Source organism: Panthera onca, chromosome D2, assembly GCF_046562875.1.
Source record: "Panthera onca isolate mPanOnc1 chromosome D2, mPanOnc1 haplotype 2, whole genome shotgun sequence".
Taxonomy (NCBI): domain Eukaryota; kingdom Metazoa; phylum Chordata; class Mammalia; order Carnivora; family Felidae; genus Panthera; species Panthera onca.
The window spans coordinates 43,939,149-43,960,448 of record NC_138349.1 but is presented as its reverse complement, the minus strand read 5'-3'; positions in this window follow the sequence as shown (position 1 = coordinate 43,960,448).

Genomic DNA, 21,300 nt, shown 5'->3' with positions numbered 1-21,300 from the left:
GCTCTTTCAAATCCAATCTTTGGAGCTCAGTCTTTATTACACTCAGCAAACTAGACTAATCAACTCTAGTACTAGTACCAAGATTACATGCCAAACGTCCTTTTTGCTCTCATCATTCATTCAATGGTCATTTCCTGAGAATTCACCTTTCACCAGGCTCTGAGTTAGAAGCTAAATGTATGGGTATGAAAGATACTGTTTCCAGTTGTATTATTTTCCTGGGCTACTGTAACAAAGGACCACAAACTGGGAGGCCTCAATAACAGAAATTTACTGTCTCACTGTTCTGAAGTCCAGAAATCCAGAATCAGTGTGTCAGCAGAGTTGGTTTCTTCTGGAGGGCTCTGAAGGAAAATCTGTTCCATTATTTCCTCCTAGTTCCTGATTCTCGCTGGTAATCCTTGGCATCCCTGACTTGCAAATGCATCACTCCAATCTCTGCCTCTCTCTTCACATGGCCTTCTTTTGTGGATTTGGAGTCTACCTTAGTCCAATATGACCTCATCCTAAGTTAATTAATTAGATCTGCAAAAATCTTCTTTCCAAGTAAGTCATATTCTGAGGTTCTAGGTGGAAATAAATTAGGGGAAAACACAAAGTGAGTGCACAGCTCTTGGGGAGCTCACAGTCTAGTGGTAGATTGGGATAATTAAGGAAGAAATTGCCATCTCTTTTAATGTGAGCTGTGGGAGAAATAAGCTAGGATGCTATGAAAGCATGAAGGAAGAACACCCACCTAGCTTGGTATTAGAGAAAATTTCTCTAAATAGTTATATTTTTAAATGAGAGTAGAGAGATAAATAAAAATCAGTTAAGGCAGGGCCATTTGGAAGGATTATCAGAAAATACTAATGCCCCAATAGATACTGGTGACCATGAATCTAAAGTAGCACCAGGGCATGGCACCTGGGTGGTTCAATCAGGTAAGCGTCCAACTTTGGCTCAGGTCATGATCTCACGGTTCATGGGTTTGAGCCCTGCATCAGGCTCTGTGCTGACAACTCAGAGCCTGGAGCCTGATTTGGATTCTTTGTCGCCCTCCCTCTCCCTCTCTCTCTCTCTCTCTCTCCCCCTTCCTTGCTCACTCTCTGTCTCTCTGTTTCAAGAATAAATAAATTGTCAAAAAAAATTTTTTTTAAGTAGCACCAGGGCACCTGAGTGGTTTAGTTAGTCGATTAAGCATCTGACTCTTGATTTTAGCTCAGACCACCATCTCACAGTTTGTGGGATAGAGCCCACCAACACAGGCTGCACACTGATATCATAGAGCTTTCTTGGGTTTCTTGTCCTCTCTCTCTGCCCTTCCCCTCTCTCAAAATAAATAAATAAACTTAAAAAAAATTAAAGTAGCACCACTTTTCAGGTTTGTCTATTATTCTGTATGTAGGTGTACCCAGAAATCCCAATACAAGAAAAATGAAGGCAGATGATTTTATTTATCCAGGTTCATGGAATTGTTAGGGAGAGAAAATGGGGGTGAGGACATTGGCCAGAATGCTCTATAGGAAATGAATGAACTTTAAAGGACATTGATAGATGGGATGGCATAGAAAAGCAAAGGTCTGCCATCTCAATAATGTGAAGGATTTGATGAAGGCCCTAAGTGGCAGAAGGCATAGAAGTTGAGCTCAGACAGTAGAAAGATCCAGATATGAGAAGATCCCAGGTGCAGGGAGGTCAGGTGGATATTTTTGCATGCGACCTGGAATGAAAGCAGGTCTTAGAGGTGTAAAAGACTGTAGACCAGGTGGCAAATTGCTCAAATTGTGATGAATAACTAAATGGATGGTAAAAAGAAAGCAGCAGAAAGTTTTAAATTTAGACGTCATGAGCCTCAAACGATAACCACCATAGTTGCTAACATTTATGAAGCGCTTTCTGTGAGCCAGGCAGTGATATGTCTATTAACTTAATCCTCAAAATGTCCTTGTGGGGGATCCACTGTTCTCCCCAATTTACAAATGAGCACTGGTCAGATAACCTTCCAGTAAGCAGTACAGCAGGATTTTCTTCCAGGCTAGCTCCCAATTGGGCACATTTAGCCACTGCTACAAATGAGAGAGGACTGGTAAATGTGAATACAGAGTGATAGATTGAAAGGGGAACTGAGGAGTAAAGAGAAGATGAACACTTTCTGGAGAGGTGGCCAGAAATCAGTGTCAGTAGGGGATGTGGAATCTTAGTTTCATCAGGTAGAAAGAAAATTTAGTGAGGACTTTGATGATGGGCATGTACCTATGTCACATATAACAAGATCTTAAAGGTTCCAGTGCTCAAGGAAGGTCAACAATGCAAACGTAGATTTTTGGAAACAGAACTGTAAAACAACATTGGGTGCAGAAAAGGCCTGTACCATATTATAGATAAAGACTTGTGTGGATGTGAAGCAGGATAGATTATCTCATTTTAAGATTTCACAGGTAACCTAACTAAAGAGGTAAAACATCTCCACTCTGAAAACATAGAAGACTTACAAAAGTAATTGAAAAGGATACAAAGAAATGGAAAAGTATTCCATGCTCATGGATTGTAAGAACATTGTTAAAATGTCTACACTACCCAAAGCAATATATACATTTAATGCAATCCCTATCAAAATGCCACCAACATTCTTCACAGAGTTAGATCAAATAATCCTAAGATTTGTATGGAACCACAAAAGACCCTGAGTAGCCAAAGCAATCCCTAAAAAGAAAAACAAAAGTGAAGGCATCATGATTCCAGATTTTAAGCTATATTACAAATTTGTAATCATCAAGACAGTATGGTACTGACACAAAAACAGACACATAGATCAATGGAACAGAATAGAAGATCCAGAATGGACCCACAACTATATGGTCAACTCATCTTTGACAAAGCAGGAAAGAATATCCAATGGAAAAAAAAGCAGTCTCTTCAACAAGTGGTTTTGGGAAAACTGGACAGCAACATGCAGAATAATAAAACTGGACCACTTTCTTACATCATACACAAAAATAAATTCAAAATGGATGAAAGACCTAAAAATGTGAGATGGAAAACCATCAAGATCCTAGAAAAGAACATAAACAGCAACCTCTGATCTCAGTCTGGGCAACTTCTTTCTAGAAACATCATCAGAGGCAAGGAAAACGAAAGCAAACATGAACTCTTGGGATGTTATCAAGATAAAAAGCTTTGGCACAGCAAAGGAAACAATCAATAAAACAAAAGGCAGTCTATGGAATGGGAGAAGATATTTGCAAATGACATATCTAATAAAGGGTTAGTATCCAAAATCTATAAAGAACTTATCAAACTCAACACCCAAAAAACAAACCACTCAGTTAAGAAATGGGCAGAAGACATGAATAGCCAACTCTCCAAAGAAAACATCCAGATGGCTAACAGACACATGAAAAGATGCTCAACACCACTCATCACTAGGGAAATACAAATCAAAACTATGACAAGATACTACCCCACACTTGTCAAAATGGCTAAAATTAATACAAGAAACAACAGGTGTTGGTGAGGATGCAGGAAAAGGGGAACCTCTGGCACTGCTGGTGGAAATGCAAACTGGAGCATCCACTCTGGAGAACAGTATGGAGGTTCCTCAAAAAACTAAAAATAAAACTACCCTTCAATCTAGCAATTGCACTATTAGGTATTTACCCAAATAATACAAAAATACAGGTTTTAATGCACCCCAATGTTTATAGAAGCTTTATCAACAATAGCCAAACTATGAAGAGAGCCCAAATCCCCATCGATTGATAAATGGATAAAGAAGATGTGGGGTGTGTGTGTATTACTCAGCCACCAAAAAGAATGAAATCTTGTCATTTTCAATGACATGGATGGAGCTATAATGTATTATGCTAAGCAAAATAAGTCAACCAAAGAATGACAAATATAATATGATGTCACTCATATGTGGAATTTAAGAAACAAAAAACAGATAAACATATGGGAAGGAGGGGGTGGGGATAGAAGAAAGGGAAACAAACCACAAGAGACTCTTAATAATAGAAAACAGGGCTTGAACTCATAAACTGTGAGATCATAACCTGAGCCAAAGTCAAGAGTCTGATGCCTAACCGACTGAGCCACCCAGGTGCTGCAAGAGACTCTTAACTATAGAGAACAAACTGAGGGTTGACAGAGGGAGGTTGGTGGGGGATGTACTAAATGGGTGATGGGTATTAAGGAGGACACTTGTGATGAGCACTGGGTGTTGTATGTAAGTGATAAATCACTGAATTCTACTTCTGAAACTAATATTGCACTGTATATTAACTAACTGAAATTTAAATTAAAAAAAGAAAAAAAGAAAATAAATTGATACCCTCCCCCCCCCAAAAAAAAAAAGGTTTCACAGGTTAGGGGCACATGGGGCTCAGTCAGTTGTGTGTCTGACTCTTGATTTTGGTTCAGGTCATGATCCCAGGGTCGTGGGATGAAGCCCCACATCAGACTCCACACTGAACATGGAGCCTGCTTGGGATTCTCTCTCTTTCTCCCTTTGTCCCTCTCCCCCACTTGCATGCTCTTTCTCTCTAAAATAAAAATAAAATAAATTAAATTAAATTAAAATAAATAAATAAAAATTAAAAATTAATAAAAAGATTTCACAGGTTAAATATAAAGACTTGGAGAGTTTAAAGTAAAAGCAATAAAATTATGCAATAATGGGTAGACCCATTTTTTACTAATGAAAAAAATGACAATCCATTATGATAAAAATGTCATATAACAATTCTATATGTCTAACAGTACATAAAAATTCAATTTTTAAACCCAATAATACACTCTCAAAATAAAAAATTAAGTAGCAAATCCTGACAGATTTATGTATTCAAGTTTAATCAAATAAATAACCATATTGCAGATAATGGGGCTCATGTTTCTCTTCCTCAGGAAAGAAAATTACAAATAAGAAAGTGGAAGAAACTAGAAAGTATGTTTAGGTTTGGTTTTCATTTGGAAGTATGAACATAAACTCATGTTTTTTAAACATAAAAAGATTATATAAATAGATGACAGATGATTGATAGAACGATAGATAGATAAATATATGATAGATGGATGGATGGATGGATGGATAGATGGATGAATAGATGGATGGAAGGAGGGGAGAAGGAAGGTGGGAAGGTTGCCTAGAGGAGGCAAAGACACCATTGAAGTAATAAACGTACCTAAACCTAAACCTAAACGTACCTAAACCCTGAAGTAGAAATCTTACTTCTACTAAGTTTTTGACTAAAAAGAACCAAGACTTTTTGAAGAACAGTCTGGTTCCAGGGTGAAGGAAGAAAAAATACAGAATCAATATGAACCATCATTCTTTACTGTTAAGTGAGAAAATGCCAGTAGATATGTATCTTGTTGAGATATAATTCACATAACATAAAATTCACCATTTTAAAGTTTTAAAGTGAATAAAAGTGGGTTTTAGTATATTCACAAATTTATGAAACCATTATCACTATATAATTTCATAAATTTTTCACACCCCAAAATAGAAACCCCAAGCCCTATAGCAGTCACTCCTCGTATCCCCCTCCCTGCAGCCCCTGGAAACAATGAAGCCATCTCTGTCTCTATGGATTTGCCTATTCTGGACATTTCACATAAATGGAACCGTATAACATACGTCCTTTGGTATCTGGCTTGTTCCACTTAGCATAATATGTTCAGGTTTATTCATGTTATACTGTGCATCAGTATTTTACCCAGTTTTATTGCTCAATAATATTCCATTGTATAGACATGCCATATGTGTTATCTATCCATTAGTCGAGTTGTTTCCACTTTGTGGCTATTATTAATAATGCTGCTATGACCATTGCTGCATACTTTTCACATATGTGTAAGAATAAGAGGTTTGAGGATGAATAAGCCAGCTTTGGAGGTGCTGGCAATATGCACTGTTCATTATACCACCTTGCTTGGGCTTCGTGGTGGGCTTAGTGTGGGATGGGAAACAGAATCATGGGTAAACCATTTGCCAAGGGCAAAAGCCGACCTTAAAATTTAATTTAATTAATGACTCATTCTCCTGGGTGGGAGAGCATCTCTGAGCTTCCACCTCTAATCAAGTGTGACTTCATGAAAGGAAAGACAGGCCTGCTCTGAAAAGTCATAGAGCTCCGGCACCAAAAATAACAACTACAGTGCTGTTTCAATGTATACTCGCAAATTCAATATATGAAGATAAAAAATTGTGGAGAACGTCAGTGGGCATCCAGTGTTTCCTTCCCTGTATTCACTTTATCCATAAAAAGGGGGACTTTTATTTAACTCCCCAGAAGATGAAAATATTGGAGTGAATACTTAGCTTTTCTCTGAACTCTTGTATTTTCTCTTTCTGTACTTAATTAGCATCTAAGACACTCACTAGCTTTGAGGGAGTGCTTACTTTGCTCCAAAGCTGTAATAAGACACCACCCCATGCTCTCACCAGCCCCCTTACTTCCTGACATCTGGGTCTATGATAAGAGCAATGAACTCTGCTTTCTCACCTCATGCACTAAAACCTGGGCAAGTCTTTGCACCTTGCCCCCTCCCTTGTAGGAGAGAAAACTGGTGGCCCTCTTTTGCCTTTAGCTAACTGGAACCCTTATATTTAAGGATTACAGGTGCATCCCAGAAACACATGAGTCATGTAGATATTCATGTTTTTTGCTTTTGCTCTGTTATAACTCAAGAGAGAAGGAGAAGGTATCTTAGTCACTCTCTCCCGACTTCAACAAAAGCAATTCTATAATTCAAGCTTTCAGAGATTCTAAATCAAAATTAGGTATGCAACAGTTTTTGAATATTGTGACACATCCCCATAGATCAGCTTCATCTTCTACCAAGAATAGAAGAGAGAGAGTGTGAGGGAAGACCTAAGAGAGAGTTGGTAGAAGGGAAGGGAAGAGAGTGTTAGGAAACCCAGTGTTTTAGAGTGGGTAGTGCCTCCTGGCTCTGGCTGGCCAGCCCAGGAAGGAGGTGTGTGGGCTGGATGTAGAATTAATTGAATTTCACAACTTGCCTCCCGTTCCTGCTGACACAAAGTGCCTTGCAAGGAGGGAAGCATCACAGGAGGCCAACACAATGGCAAGACCAAGGCTGGGCACTGCTGTGAGCCTTTCTTTATACAACTCCTGGCTCAAAATAGCTTGCCTATTAGCGCCCCAGCCGAGTGCCCCCACAGGCAAAGCAGGAAGAAGTGTGCTGTCTCTAAGATACAGGCTGCCCTCTGCTCCAAGATGAAACCATAGATCTGCAGTAGCCCCTTCTGCTCTTGGAACCACAGAGGCCTCACCTGTAAAGAAGGTATTCTGATGGCATGAATCTGAAGTTCCTTCTAGCTGTGACACTGTGTTTATCTAAGGATCAGCTCAAGACCTCCTCTAGCATCAGTCTCCCATCCCCATGAATGTGCAGTATCTGTGCATACTTAGGGCACATGCTTCCTGCTTCATTTCTCCACTTAGATATTGACCAAGCACAGGACACGCTTTGTACCTTACATGACTTTCCATAGGTTGCCATATGCCATCTTCACAAAACATAGTGTGAGGGATGAACAAGGAGTCCCATTTTCCTAATAAGGAGATAAAGGCTCAAAGAATTTAGGGGACTTACCCGATGCCTAAAAACTTGTAAGAAGAGCTGGAATTAAAATTTAAACTATAAACTCCAAAGTCAGGGGCTGTTTCCACAGAGCTATTCTACCTACATGAAAACTGAATTGCTTCTGTGACCATTCCCATTTTGTCATTACTAAATACATGTTTATTAATGAATGGCTGTCTAAATGAATATATGATTTATTAGGTTAAATGCATTGGAGCATTTGATCAGTGAACAGAAACATTATTGCTAATAACATTTTTTGCCAACAAATTCTGACTTCTTCAAATAACATTTCTAAAAATACTCTGTGCGACCTTCATTTATTCATGCATTCATGCATTTAAAAAATGGCACCTACAAGACGTAGGCACTGTGCCAGGGGTTGGTCCAAAGAAGAAATGCTCCCTGAATACATAGCACACACGGTCTTGTGGGAGGACAGCCTAAATTAAATGAGTATGAATTCACAACAGGGATATGTGCTGGGAGGAAAATTTGCCCTGGGAGTTAAGAGTGTGTCCTGGGGAGTCAGGTCTGGCTTTCCCGTGGATGTGTTGGTTCAGCTGAGATGACCAGGATGTGGAGACATTAACCAGGTGGAGGGGGCCCAGAGCAGACTCTGTGTAGCAGACAGCATGTGCAGAGGTGCCTCAGGAGGAAGGAACTGAAAGAAAGCTACAGAGGCTGAGATGAGCCTGTGAGGGAGATGAGGTCCACATTCATTAAGGACAGAGACAGCCTTACTACTGGTAACTGTGAACTTTGCTACGCTTACACTCATCTCAACCTCCGCAGGTACCCTCAGTCTGGGGAGCTCCTTCTTTCCAAGGCAGGGCCCTCTATTCACGCCCTGCAGCTCACTCCCACCATCTTCCAGGGCTTCACATTTTGTAATTTCCTCTGGGTTCAACCTCATCGATGTCCCTTTCTCTTGGGCAGGATTATTGCTAGCATGCAAACACACCCTACTATCTCCTATCTTAAACAAAAACTGAATTAACTGATCCACACATTCCCTTAACATCTGTTGTGGTGCTTTCTTTTTATAAATAAAATTCTTTTTTTTTTTCCAAGCGTATTTATTTATTCCAAGAGAGAGAGAGAGCATGCAAATCAGGAAGTGGCAGAGAGAGGGAGAGAGAGAATCCCAAGCAGGCTCTGCATTATCAATGCAGAGCCTGACATGGGGCTTGAACCCATGAACGGTGGGTCATGACCTGAGCCAAAGTCAGGCACTTGACTAGCTGAGACACCCAGGCACCCCTATAAATAAAATTCTTTATAAAGAAAATTCTTCATGAGCAATTTCTCACCTTTAATTCTCTTTTTCTTTCTCCTCCTCTCACACACAGAGAGACAATTTTTTTTTATTGGAAAATATAGCACACATTTATAGAACCCCAAGAACCAATTAATTACCACCCAGGTCAAAAACAGAGTAATAGAACAGTGTCACCACCTTAGGGCTCTCCCCTGCTCTTCCCTGTTCTCTCTCTCTCTCTGCTCTCCAAAGTTAACTATTCTTATTTTACTTAACACTTTCTTACTTTGCTTTGTAGTTTTACCACCTGCACTTGCATCCTTACCTGCCATAGTTTAGCTTGCCTGATGTTTTGTATTTACATAAACATAACCATGTGGTAGGAAATTGTTTGAATCTGCTTTCTTCCGATCCACACCACGCTTGTGAGATTCACTATTGTTACACAAAGCTGTAATTTATACATTGTTATTAAAAAAATCTTCCATTATATGAACATTGCTCTTTATTTTAGCCATTTTTTAATGTTTATTTATTTTTGAGAGAGGCAGAGAGAGAGACAGAGAGACAGTGAGACAGAGGATCCAAAGCAGGTTCCATGCGGTCAGTGGAGACCCTGACGTGAGGCTCGAACTTGTAAACCATGAGACTGTGACCTGAGTTGAAGTTGGACGCTTAACCGACTGAGCCACCCAGGCACCCCTCTTTATTTTATTTTTGATAGACATTGGATTTTTCATAGTTTGGGGCTTTGAAAATCTTGCTATGAGCATCCTTGCACCTGCCTATTGGCATATATCTATAAAGGTTCGTTTTCGGATGTACAGGTACAGAAGTGAGGGATTGTAGGCTGTAAATACCTTCCACTTTAACATATAATGCCCAATGTTTTCCAGAATAACTCACACCAGCTTACACTCTCACCAGCAGAGTTTCTTTTGTTGTACATATTTGTCAGCACTTAGAAATAGTAGTCATTTTTTCTTTTTCTCTTAGCCATTCTGGTGAATGGAATGTTGGATTAAGTTATGATTTAATTTGTACTATTCTGATTACTGACATAAAATTGAGCACTTTTTGAAATATATTAATGGCCAATTGAACAAACAACTTTGGTAAATGTTTGTTCAGGTATCTTGCCCATTTTTCTATTGAGTAGTCTATTACATTTTCTCAGTGAAATAGTTAGATTCTATATGTAAGTGCTTTATTGGTTATATGGGCTGCAACACATTCTTCCAGTCTGTAGCTTGTTTTATTTATTTTTTTCATTTCTTAATAATGACCTCTGTTAAACAAAAGGGATTCACTCAAAATAGTCCCATTTTCAATATTTTCCTTTATATTTACAGATATTTATGTCTTATTTTAAAAAGCTTTTCCTACACCAAAATCATGAGCATATTTTCATACATTATCTTCTAGAAAAATGTTATTGTGTTGTAATTCATATATAGATTTACAGCCCTCTTGAGATTTACTTTTGTGGTAGGTACAAGACAGGGTTCAAATTTTGTTTTTGTCCATTTGGACAATTTACCCACTACTATTTACTATTTATTATATTCTGTTTATTTTCCTACTGCTCTGTAATTCTTCCTTAGTTTAAACCAAGTGACTATGTATGAGTAGGTATGAATCTGGGCTGTTTGTGATTCCTTTGGTCTACTTGTATAATTTATAAAATATCATACTGCATTATGTATGGTATTTGGGATAACATTCTTTAAAGATATTCTTTATTAGATCAAGACAATTCCCTTTCATTCCTAGGTTGCTAAGACATCAAAGATGAATGGATGTTCAGTTTTATCTCTGCCTCTTTTGCAATGATCATATAATGGTTCTTTCTTATTCTGTTAGTGTAATAAGTCACATAATTTTTAAATAATCAAACTAATCATTTCACCTGGAGTTAACCCAACATGGTCATGATACTTGATACTTTATATATCTATAACAGGTTCTGTTTGCAAAAATGTCTTAGGTTCCCTGATCTATCTTCACAAGTGAGATTTTCTTCTATTTTTCATTTATATAATGTACTTGTCATATTGTGATATTAAAGTTATTCTGGACACACAAAACAAATACAGCAGTATGTTCCTATTCGGAGGAAAAATTTTTATTTTATTCCAAATGTCAAGAAAGTTTTCATTTTATTGCATTTTATTGTAGTGTTTATTTATTTTTGAGAGAGAGAGAGCAAGAGCGAGTGGGGGAGGGGCAGAGAGAGAAGGAGATAGAGAATCCCAAACAGACTCCACACAGCCAGCGCAGAACCCGACACAGGACTCAAACTCACAAACGGTGAGAACGTGACCTGAGCCAAAATCCAAAGTCAGATGCTCACCCAACTGAGCCACCCCAGTGCCCCTCAACATATTTTTTTTAAAGCAAACAGCTATAAAGGATATTTTAGGGAAATGTGAGTGTAGATTAAACTAATGGTGATTTTTTTTTGATGTATGGTAATAGTGATGTGGTTGTATGGTAAAATGTCCTTTCTCAGGGGAAAAACGTACTAAAATATTTAGGAGTGAAGTGTTATGATGCCTGTAGTCAATGTCCAAATGTTTGACAAGAGTGTGCACGTATATAAAGAGAGATGGAATGAGTGTGGCAAGACATTAAGAATATCTGAGTAAAGGGTAAATGTTCACTGTACAGATTTTTAACCTATTTATGGGCTTGAAAATTTCTAAAAATAAAAAGACAAAATTAATGGGAGGGGGGAAGGAAAGAAAGCTTTCAACTTTCACCATTTTCCCCCCTAAATATTGATAGAACTTTCCAAGGACATTCAATCTAGGTATGAATTTTTCTTTGCTAGAAGTTTTTAAATTCCAGATTAACCTTCTTTAACATTCAGGGTACTCTTCTAATTTTCTCCTTTTATCAAGTTTAGCATTTTCTTTTTTTAGGTATTTCTTTATTTAGTCTACATTTCCAAACTTAATATTGTAATGCCATTCATCATACACTCTCATTATCCACCCTATGTTTTTAGCACCTATGTTGATGTTTCCTTTTTATTCCTCACAATGAATAATTGAGTCTTCTTTTGTGTGTGTATATGTGTGTATGCATGCATATGTGTGCATATGTGTGTGCATGCGTTTGGGGCATTAACAATTTTATTAGTCTTTTTAAGGGATAGCTTTTACTTTTAATCTCCTCCCTCCATGTTTCCAATCTCACTTCTATTCTTATCTTTATGGTTTCCTTCTCTAAAAGTTTTATGTGAGTTTAATTTGTTTTACTTTCTTAACTTCCTGAGAAAGAGGCTTAGGACACTAACTTTTCAGCTTTTATTTTTTTGTGATATTCATATTTAAAGTCATAAGTTTTAGGGGCACCTGGGTGGCTCAGTTGGTTAAGCGTCCAACTTTGGCTCAGGTCATGATCTCATGGTTTGTGAGTTTGAGCCCTAAGTGTGACAGCCCTTTGTGCTGACAGCTCAGAACCTGGAGCCTGCTTAGGATTCTGTGTCTCATTCTCTCTCTGCCCCTCCCCCACTTGTACTCTGTCTCTCTCTGTCTCTCAAAAATAAATAAATGTAAAAAAACACTTTAAAAAATAAAGTCATAAGTTTTACTCTAAGATTGTATGTACTGACATCTCCAAAATTTTAATGCGAATTTTCATTATCATTCATTTCAAAGATTTTCTAATTTTATTTGATATTTATGTTGATATATGGGTATTTGGAACCATGCTCCTCAATTTTTAGACATATGGGAATTTCCTCATCATTTTTGTTACTTAGTTACAGTTTAGTGTGCCTCTGGTCAATGAGCCTACTCTAGAATTTCAATCCTTCAAAATGTGTTCAGCTTCCTTTTACCACTCAGCACGTGGTCAGTATTGGTAAAGTTTCCATGTATACTTGGAAATAAGGTTCATTCTGTGTTTGCTGCATGTGATATTGTGTAGATAGCCTAATCTGTCAAATTCGCTAATTATTCTGCTCAAATCTTTCATACCCTTACTGATTATTTTTCCTGGTTCTTTGACCAGTTACTGAGAGAAATGTTAAAATTTCTGGATATGATTTAGATTAGTCTTTTTCCCTTTGTACTTGTCAGTTTTGGCATTAAATTAAAAGTTCTGTTAGTAGGAGCATGCATATTAGAATTGATAATAAAGCTGTTAGCATTATAAAATGTCTTTCCCTCACTGAATTTTTCCAGAGCTAACCACTTTCTTGAATTCCAGACTTCTACATCCAACTGTCCACTCAACAGGTCTACCTGATGGTCTAACAGGCATTACATATCTGAAACTGAAGTCCTGGTTTTCCCTCTTAAACTCATTCTTCCTCTAGATTTTTCTCTTTCAATAAATAGCACTGCCATTCCTCCAGTTGCTCAGATCAGAAATATAGTTATACTTCATGATTTCTCCCTTTCCCGCCAATGTATTGGCTTAATACCAAAGTGTTGAACAAGCTACTTTCCTTCTGGAGGCTCTAGGAGATAATGGGCTTCTTTGTCTTTTCCAGCTTCTAGGTGTTGCTTGAATTCCTTGGTTTGTGGCCTTTCCTTGCATCTTCAAAACCAGTAGGCTACCATGTTCAAATATCTCTCCTACTCTCATGTTCATGCCTCCCCCTCTTATAGAGACTCTCGAAAATAGAATGGGTCCATTCAGATAGTGCAAGGTAATCTTCCCATCTCAAGATCCTTCACTTAATCACATATACAATATTCCATTTTCCATGTAAAGTAACATATTCACAGGTTTGGGAATTAGTACCTGGGCATCTTTGAGGGTCCATTATTCGGCCTACCACAGTTGGTGTGAAAACTCAGGCTAAATAATAGAGGCCAAGCAAACAAATTTCTTTCTCCATGAACCAAGGTTTACAGAGGTTCTATTGTGTCCATGGCACCACTGTTGTGTGGATATCCAGAAACTCTGGAATATGGTTTGAAGTCTTTATAGCCTGAAATTCAAACTCTCCAAATTTCCCCACTATTTGCTTCACCAAGCAGAATGACCAGATATCTATCCTTCCTATCTCAGACCTGGATCAACATTGTTCCCTCCCTCTCCTCTCTATCCTTTTTTCCATATTCTGATTCCTTCTTTTTAATCATATGGTAGTGCTGTCTCAAGAGTACTACTTTGGAAAAGATGATAGGGGTCTTAGATTCAAATGTGCTAATATTGCATATAGACTTTAAATCCTAATAAGACTGTCAACTTGGAGGCATTTAGTATTTTTTACATAGAAATATAAGAGGGGTGCCTGGCTGGCTCAGTTGGCAGAGCATGTGACTCTTGATCTCAGGGTTGTGAGTTTAAGCCCCACATTTGGCATAGAGATTACTTAATTTTAAAAAAATCTGTTAAAAAAAGAATACAAAAAAGAAATATAAGAATTATTGTCTCTTTCCTTATCTTCTGTAGAACTAATCATATCTTCTCTGTCTCCTATGCAAGATCAATATTCTCAATGCCATCACTGGAATTTTCAAAGCCTGCATACTTAATCTTTTTCTTTTCTCTCTCTCTGCTCTGTCCTTAAGCAACATTTTTCCTAGTACTTCAATTAAATCTAGATTCAGAAGACTATCAAACTTTCTCCAATCCCACCCAAGATCTGCTACAGTATAGCTAACACAAAGAACTAATTTTTGTGAGTGAAAGAAGGCACTATAGATTATAATACAGGCACAGCTGACATAAAACTGACTATCTGAAGCAAACCTGAACATGTGTCCACTCGGAGTATAACAAAGTTGATTTCTCGGCTTGGATGTCCCTGATATCTCTCAGACTCCATATCTTTAAATTTAAACTCAGTCTTCTTTGCCAGTAAGCAACCTCTTCCAGTATTGCCTACCTTAGGAAATGGCATAAACATTCAGTTGCATAAAAAGAAGAAGCCTAATTGTCATTCTTTACACCCGTTTCTCTCTGACATCAAGGTTTCTCTCCCTCTTCACTTTCATATACCTAGGTCAAGTGAGCATTGGTTCCTTATGTGGACTGGCCTCCATGCACCCATTCTTGCTTTACTTGGGACCCTTCTCCACATACCAGCCAAAACGATATTTTCCAAATGTGAAAAGATCATGTCAAACCCATTTCAATCTTATTCCCTTTAAAATCTTCCTAACTATTAAAATAAAGACTAAAGTCTTTAAAAGGACTTCAAGCCTTTTGTTGGTTTATTTATAAAAACAGGTATCTGTTGACTACTTGCTCTGTAGTTAACATTATTCAAGGTACTGGAGGTGCCTTGAGCAAAAGAGCAAAGCAAACACAGTTCTTTTTGAGGGCCTTTTTTCTACTGGAGGAGACAGACAAACGAACAAAAAGAAAAAAAGAAAAAGAGATAAAGTAATTTTAAGGTATGATGACAATAATGGAAAAACATTAGAATGAGATATTAGGGAATAAGCAGACAGGGAAGAATAGCAGAAAAAGAAGTCAAAGTATAAGGAAGAGTGTGTGAAAATATCTCATGTTGGAAATGACATGGGGAGTTGAAAAAAGTAATGTAGTAGAATACAGTGCATGAAAGGGAAAACAATACAAAATAAGGTAGGAAACATTAAGGCCAGGTCCTGTACAGCTTGGCAGGCCATGGTAAAAAGACTTGAAAGTTCTCGGTAGCCAGAATAATGGACTCTCAAACGCGCCCTCATACTAATTCCCAGACCTATGAATATGTTACCTCCATAGAAAATTACCTATTTGGGAATTCTGACCTCCAGAAATGTAAGAGAAAAAATATGTGCTGTTTTAAGTCACTAAGTTTATGGTAATTTATTAATAACAATAAGAAACTAATATGCCCCCACACACAGGAATATAAATTGATATGTACTTTTTCATGTTCTGCAGTCATAAGCAATGACTCTTTTCAAGAAACACTTTTCAAGTGCCGAAGTCCCCGAATGCCAAGTGGGGCTTTGCCTTAGAAAACTAGCTAATATTACACATACTTTTAGATTTTAAAACCAAGAAAGAATGGAAAATTTGATCCCACAGAGGTTCCTTATTTGAATCACATAGCCAGACATTGCTAAATTAGCAATAGAACCCAGGTCCCCTTATATCACTATCAGTGCTCATTTTTTTCTACTGGCCATTGTTTACCAAACCTGTGCCTATTTTCTAAGTCAACTAAATTTCATTCTGTTTGAAAAGAATATTTCATTCCTTCCTAGAATTGTTGATTTATAATTTATATTATAGGGTAAAACTTAATAGTTAAAATGTATAGTTTATAGAAAAGAAAAATGTCTACTCATTCATTAATTCAGTCATTTGTTTACTCCATAATCCGTTTACTTATTCATTCATTCCCCAAGAAATTAGTGAATGGCTAGGATATGCCAGACATTGTTGTAGAGACTGGATATGTTGTTGACTAGTTAATTTTCATTGTAAAAGGAGAGGACACATAATAAAGACCCCAAACTGAGGTACCTGAGTGGCTCAGTATGTTTAGCATCTGATCTTGATTTCGGCTCAGGTCATGATTCCAGGTTTGTGGGTTGGAGCCTCATGTCAGGCTCCATACTGAGCATGGAGCCTGCTTAAGATTTTCTCTCTCTCTCTCTCTCTCTCTCTCTCTCTCTCTCTCCCTCTCAGCACGTCTCCCCAGTTTGCACTCACTCTCTATAGAAAAAAAAAGGACGCAAAATTAAAAAAAAAAAAAAAAACAAAAAACTGCCAAGCACTGGTAATAGAAGGTACTGGAGACCTAGAGTGGTCATAAGAGGCTCTAGGAGGAGATGATATTTAAGCTTATGCCCAAATGAAAAAAAGAATCCAGCCACAGGAGAAGACTATTCTAGGTAAAGGGAATAACAAGTGGTACAGGGTGCTGCCTTATCACATGGATTTAATATGCAGTGTGGAATGCACTGGGTAAGACGGTCTTGGTTATAAATTGCGGTTTTATTGTAAAATGGATACGTCAGCGTAAGCAAGTCACTTATCTGAGACTCCATTTCTTTATCTCTAAAGTGGGAAAAAAGTACTCCACTGAGTTGTGGTGAAGATTAAATTAGATAAAATCTGTGGAAGTGTTTAGCTTATAGTGTAGAGGCAATGCATTTTAGATTCTTTTCCTTGGAAAGACAAAAAACATAATGCTTTGCTCCAGTGCAGTTCTGCATTTCCAAGGCACACTCCTAAGATTCAAAGGGACACAGGAAAGAGGAGCCAGAGGAGAAGAGCCAGCGAAACCACAACCTGTTTGCAGCTGATGGGAGAGACTGAATGGTGAGACTAGGTGGTAGTCAGTCAGGGCTGAGGAAGCATCTCCATTCCAGAAGAGACAGAGCATTGACACGAAGAATGTGCGGCAAAGAATGTGCTGATCAGGTGGTCAGCATCACAGAGGGGAAAAAGTATAAATTGGACAGCATCCACGTCTCGTTCATCAGTTTTAGAACAATGTCCTGTGTTTGATTATTTTCCCAAACCGGCTAATTAAAAATGTCTTTTCCCAGTAACAGACCATGATTGACAACACTGTCTTTTAAACCTACAGCTGTTAAACCGTGTGTTTCACTGATTCTAACATTTGTACTTATAATGGATGACTTGGGCATCACTCTGTGAAATTATCTAAGCCAAACCTTGTGTGTGTTGCAACGCCCTCTCTAGACTCTGTGGGATGAAAAGCATCAAGCCCTGACTAGTGAGTAGGCTGAGGTCAGCCACAGCAGAGCTGGGGCTTATGGCGGAACACCAAAAGCTCACAATGGTGCACGTCAAGCACCATTAGGAGGTACCGTGATGGTGCAAGGCTCCCGGCAGGAAACCTAGACAGTCCTAGGAGGAGTGCTCAGAGCAGTTCCCTAGAGGAGGCAGAGAAACCCAGACTCAGAAGGGCAAATGAGAATATTATTAAACATCTGCCATGTGCCAATTCTCCACAGGGGATTACTGGGGATTCAAAATTCAGTAAGAAATGCTATTTTTTCCTTAAGGATGAGGTCTCTTTGTGTCAGGATCCCTGCTCCACCACTACCATCTGTCTTCCATTTGTACCTTTCATTGAGACTGACCTCCCCAATGCCATCTCAGCCTGCTACAAGAGCAAGTCCTTGACCTTTTGCCTCTCCCTTGAATAATTATGACAAATGAAGTACCATTTTCTTGTCACTATTTTTCTGTTCTGTCTTAGTCTCCACTTTCGGATCTTTGCCCTTGCCTGCCCCTTAGATATGTTGGTCTCCTGAGACTACTTTCATGTCTCTTCTCTTCTCTCTTTTGCATGTTCCTGCTAGTAATTCCAACCATGCCCATGGAACCAGCCACCAACCAGATGTTGAACACTCTGGTAGAAAGGTTTGTTCCTACTCAAAATTCACTGTCATGTACTTGGGTCATCAATAGACAAGTGAGCATAGGTTTTATTCTCTTGACAGCTCATGACACCAAAGGGACAATTTTACATTAGCTGGCTACCTTGCAACCCAAACGCAGACATCACAAACACAGGTGATTTTAATGAATCTAGAGCAACTTTACCTATGTGTCCAACTTATTTCCATACATGTTAGCAATTTTACAATTAGAAACAGCACAAGTCCTGAGTCCATGGTAAGGAAAAGCACATTAACTCACACATCAACTGGCATCTCCTGGCCTTTTGATACCCTGTTAAGATCATCTAGAATCCCCATCCCATATCTGGTGAAAATTTCACTTTCTCAGATATTGTTTTTAAATACAAAATAGGGGCGCCTGGGTGGCTCGGTCAGTAAAGCGTCCGACTTCGGCTCAGGTCATGATCTCGCAGTTTGTGAGTTCGAGTTCCGCGTCGGGCTCTGTGCTGACAGCTCAGAGCCTGAAGCCTGTTTCAGATTCTGTGTCTCCCCCTCTCTCTGCCCCTTCATGCTCATGCTCTGTCTCTGTCTCTCAATAATAAATAAATGTTAAAAAAAATAATACAAAATAGACTGAGGTTCTTAGGATGGCCTTTCCTCTGATTTCAGCTAGTACTGGAGTTCTATAGTTCCTAAATTACTGCTTCCTTCTATAAATGTTGTTTCTGATTCTATAGCATATTTCTATGAAAAAACATTCTCTTCTTCTCTCTCCGGCTCATTGTCTTGTTCTCACTCTCTCACACACACTCCTTCATTCTTAGCTGTAGATTTTACTGGAAATTGTGTGTGTTTGAACGTATGATAGACTTTACGAAAACTGGTTGTCAATGGGAATAGAAAGATTAAGAAAGGTTTTAACTTAGCAACAATGTGAAACAATAGACACCTTTGTTCTTAAATTTTCTTCTCTTGAGAACTTCCTATCCAAATAAGATGTCATAATCTAGTTTCTCTCTAATTCTTCTAAGAACAACTATAACTCATGGAAATAATGCAAGAGCTGTCAGGAACTCTGAAAGATGGGAAGTGAAAGGCAAACTGGTTAGGAAATCCAGAACTGGAGAAGAAGGTAAGGGCAGGTAGTCTTAGGTGCCCTCACCCCACCCAGCTAAGGAAAGCAGTTCAGGCCCAGCATTTTCCAACATCCAACTTAGCAACATAAAGCAGTCCAGGTAGGATCATTCCTCTGCCAGACTGAGTAAGAGTCTCTATGATGACACCACATAAGTTTGAAAGTACCGCCAAAGGATACGTTGCCATAACAAGAGGCCAAGTCTGGGAAGCACTCTTCATTCCCATGGGCTGTAGATCCCCTTGACCCACTAAGAGGTACCAGGCAGACCTGCCTGTGAAACCCTTCTAGCTCTTCAAGAAGTATCAGCAGAGATCAGTGAAAGTCCCACAAAACATGATAAAAACTCTGCAAATTAAATTGTCTTTGAAACCAAAGCCACCAAAGTTGTTCAAAACCTTCATGTTATACCTGAACAGGTGACTGCCTGCTAAAAAAACAGATTTCCATAGAATCCTGAGAATCCTAACATAATAGTAAAAATGTCAGGATAAAATTTTTAAAATATTAATTAGTACCAAGAATCAAGAAGTTTACAACTTGAAAGAAAAAAGATAATCAACTCATAACAATATTGAGATGAATCGGATATTTGAATTATCTGATGAGGATTTTAAATAAGCCATGATAAAACTGCCTCAACAAGTTAGTAACCACTCTTTTGAAACAAGTGATAGAAATTCTCACCAAAAAAAAAAAAAAAAGGAAAAGAAAAAAGAAAAAAAAGAAATTATAAAAGAGAAACAAAAGAGAATTATAGACCTGATTAATGTAATAACAGAAATGTTAAAAATTCATTGGGTGGACTCAATCTACAGTAGAGTGGATACGACAAAGGATAGAGTCAGTGAATTTGAGAAGAGATCAATATAATGTATCCAATTTGAAAAAACAAAACATATAAAAAAGCAGATTTAAAAAAATAGTCTCTGCTACTTGTGAAGCAATAACAAAACATCCAATATTTATATGATCAGAGTCCCAGAAACAAGGAGAAAGAGAGGGGGCCTATAAGAGTATTTGAAGAAATAATGGGGCTGAATAATTCCCAAATATAGTGAAAGACATAAACCTTTGGATTCATGAAGGTGACCAAAGCCTAAATAGCATAAACCTAACAAAATCCACACCAAGACACATAATGATTAAACCTCTGAAAACTAAAGACAAAGTACTGAAACCATTCAAAGAGAAACAACACATTTCCTATGGGGGAAATCAGTTCAGTCTGGACAGAACTGTTTTCTTTTCTGACATCATGGAGGCCAGAAGGAAATGACATGATATTTTTTAAGTGCTTATAGAAAAGAACTATCAACCTGGATTTCTATATTCAGTGAAACTCTCCTTCAAAAATAAGGAGGAAATAAAATACACTCTTAGATGAAAGAAAACTAAAAGAATGTCTCACTATTCTCCTGTCTTTAAAGAATAACTACAGGAAGTTCTTCAAACAAGAAGAAAATGACAAAAGAAGGAAACTTGGCACATTATTGAAGGATGAAAACACTGTGGAATGAACATAAATATGGGTACATACAACAGACAATGTTTCTTCTCATGTGTTCTTAAAGTCACATTTGACAGGGGCGCCTGGGTGATTCAGTCGGTTGAGTGTCTGACTTCAGCTCAGGTCATGATCTCACAGCTCATGAGTTCGAGCCCTGGGTCAGGCTCTGTGCTGACAGCTCAGAGCCTGGAGCCTGCTTTGGATTCTGTGCCTCCCTCTCTCTCTCTGCCCCAACCCACTTGCATTCTGTCTCTGGCTCTCTCAAAAATAAACATTAAAAAAAATTTTTTTTAAGTCACATTTGACAATTGAAACAAAAATTCCACACTGCACTTGAAGTGGTAAAATTTTTTCACTTGACTTGACTCACCACCACAGATTTTTCACTGACAATTTTCCTCACAGAGTTCTTGGCCTCACACTATTTTTTCAGGTTTCTTCCCCTCTTTCTAGTTTATTCCACGAAACTCCGTATTTTTCTCCCCCATTAAACTAAGTCATT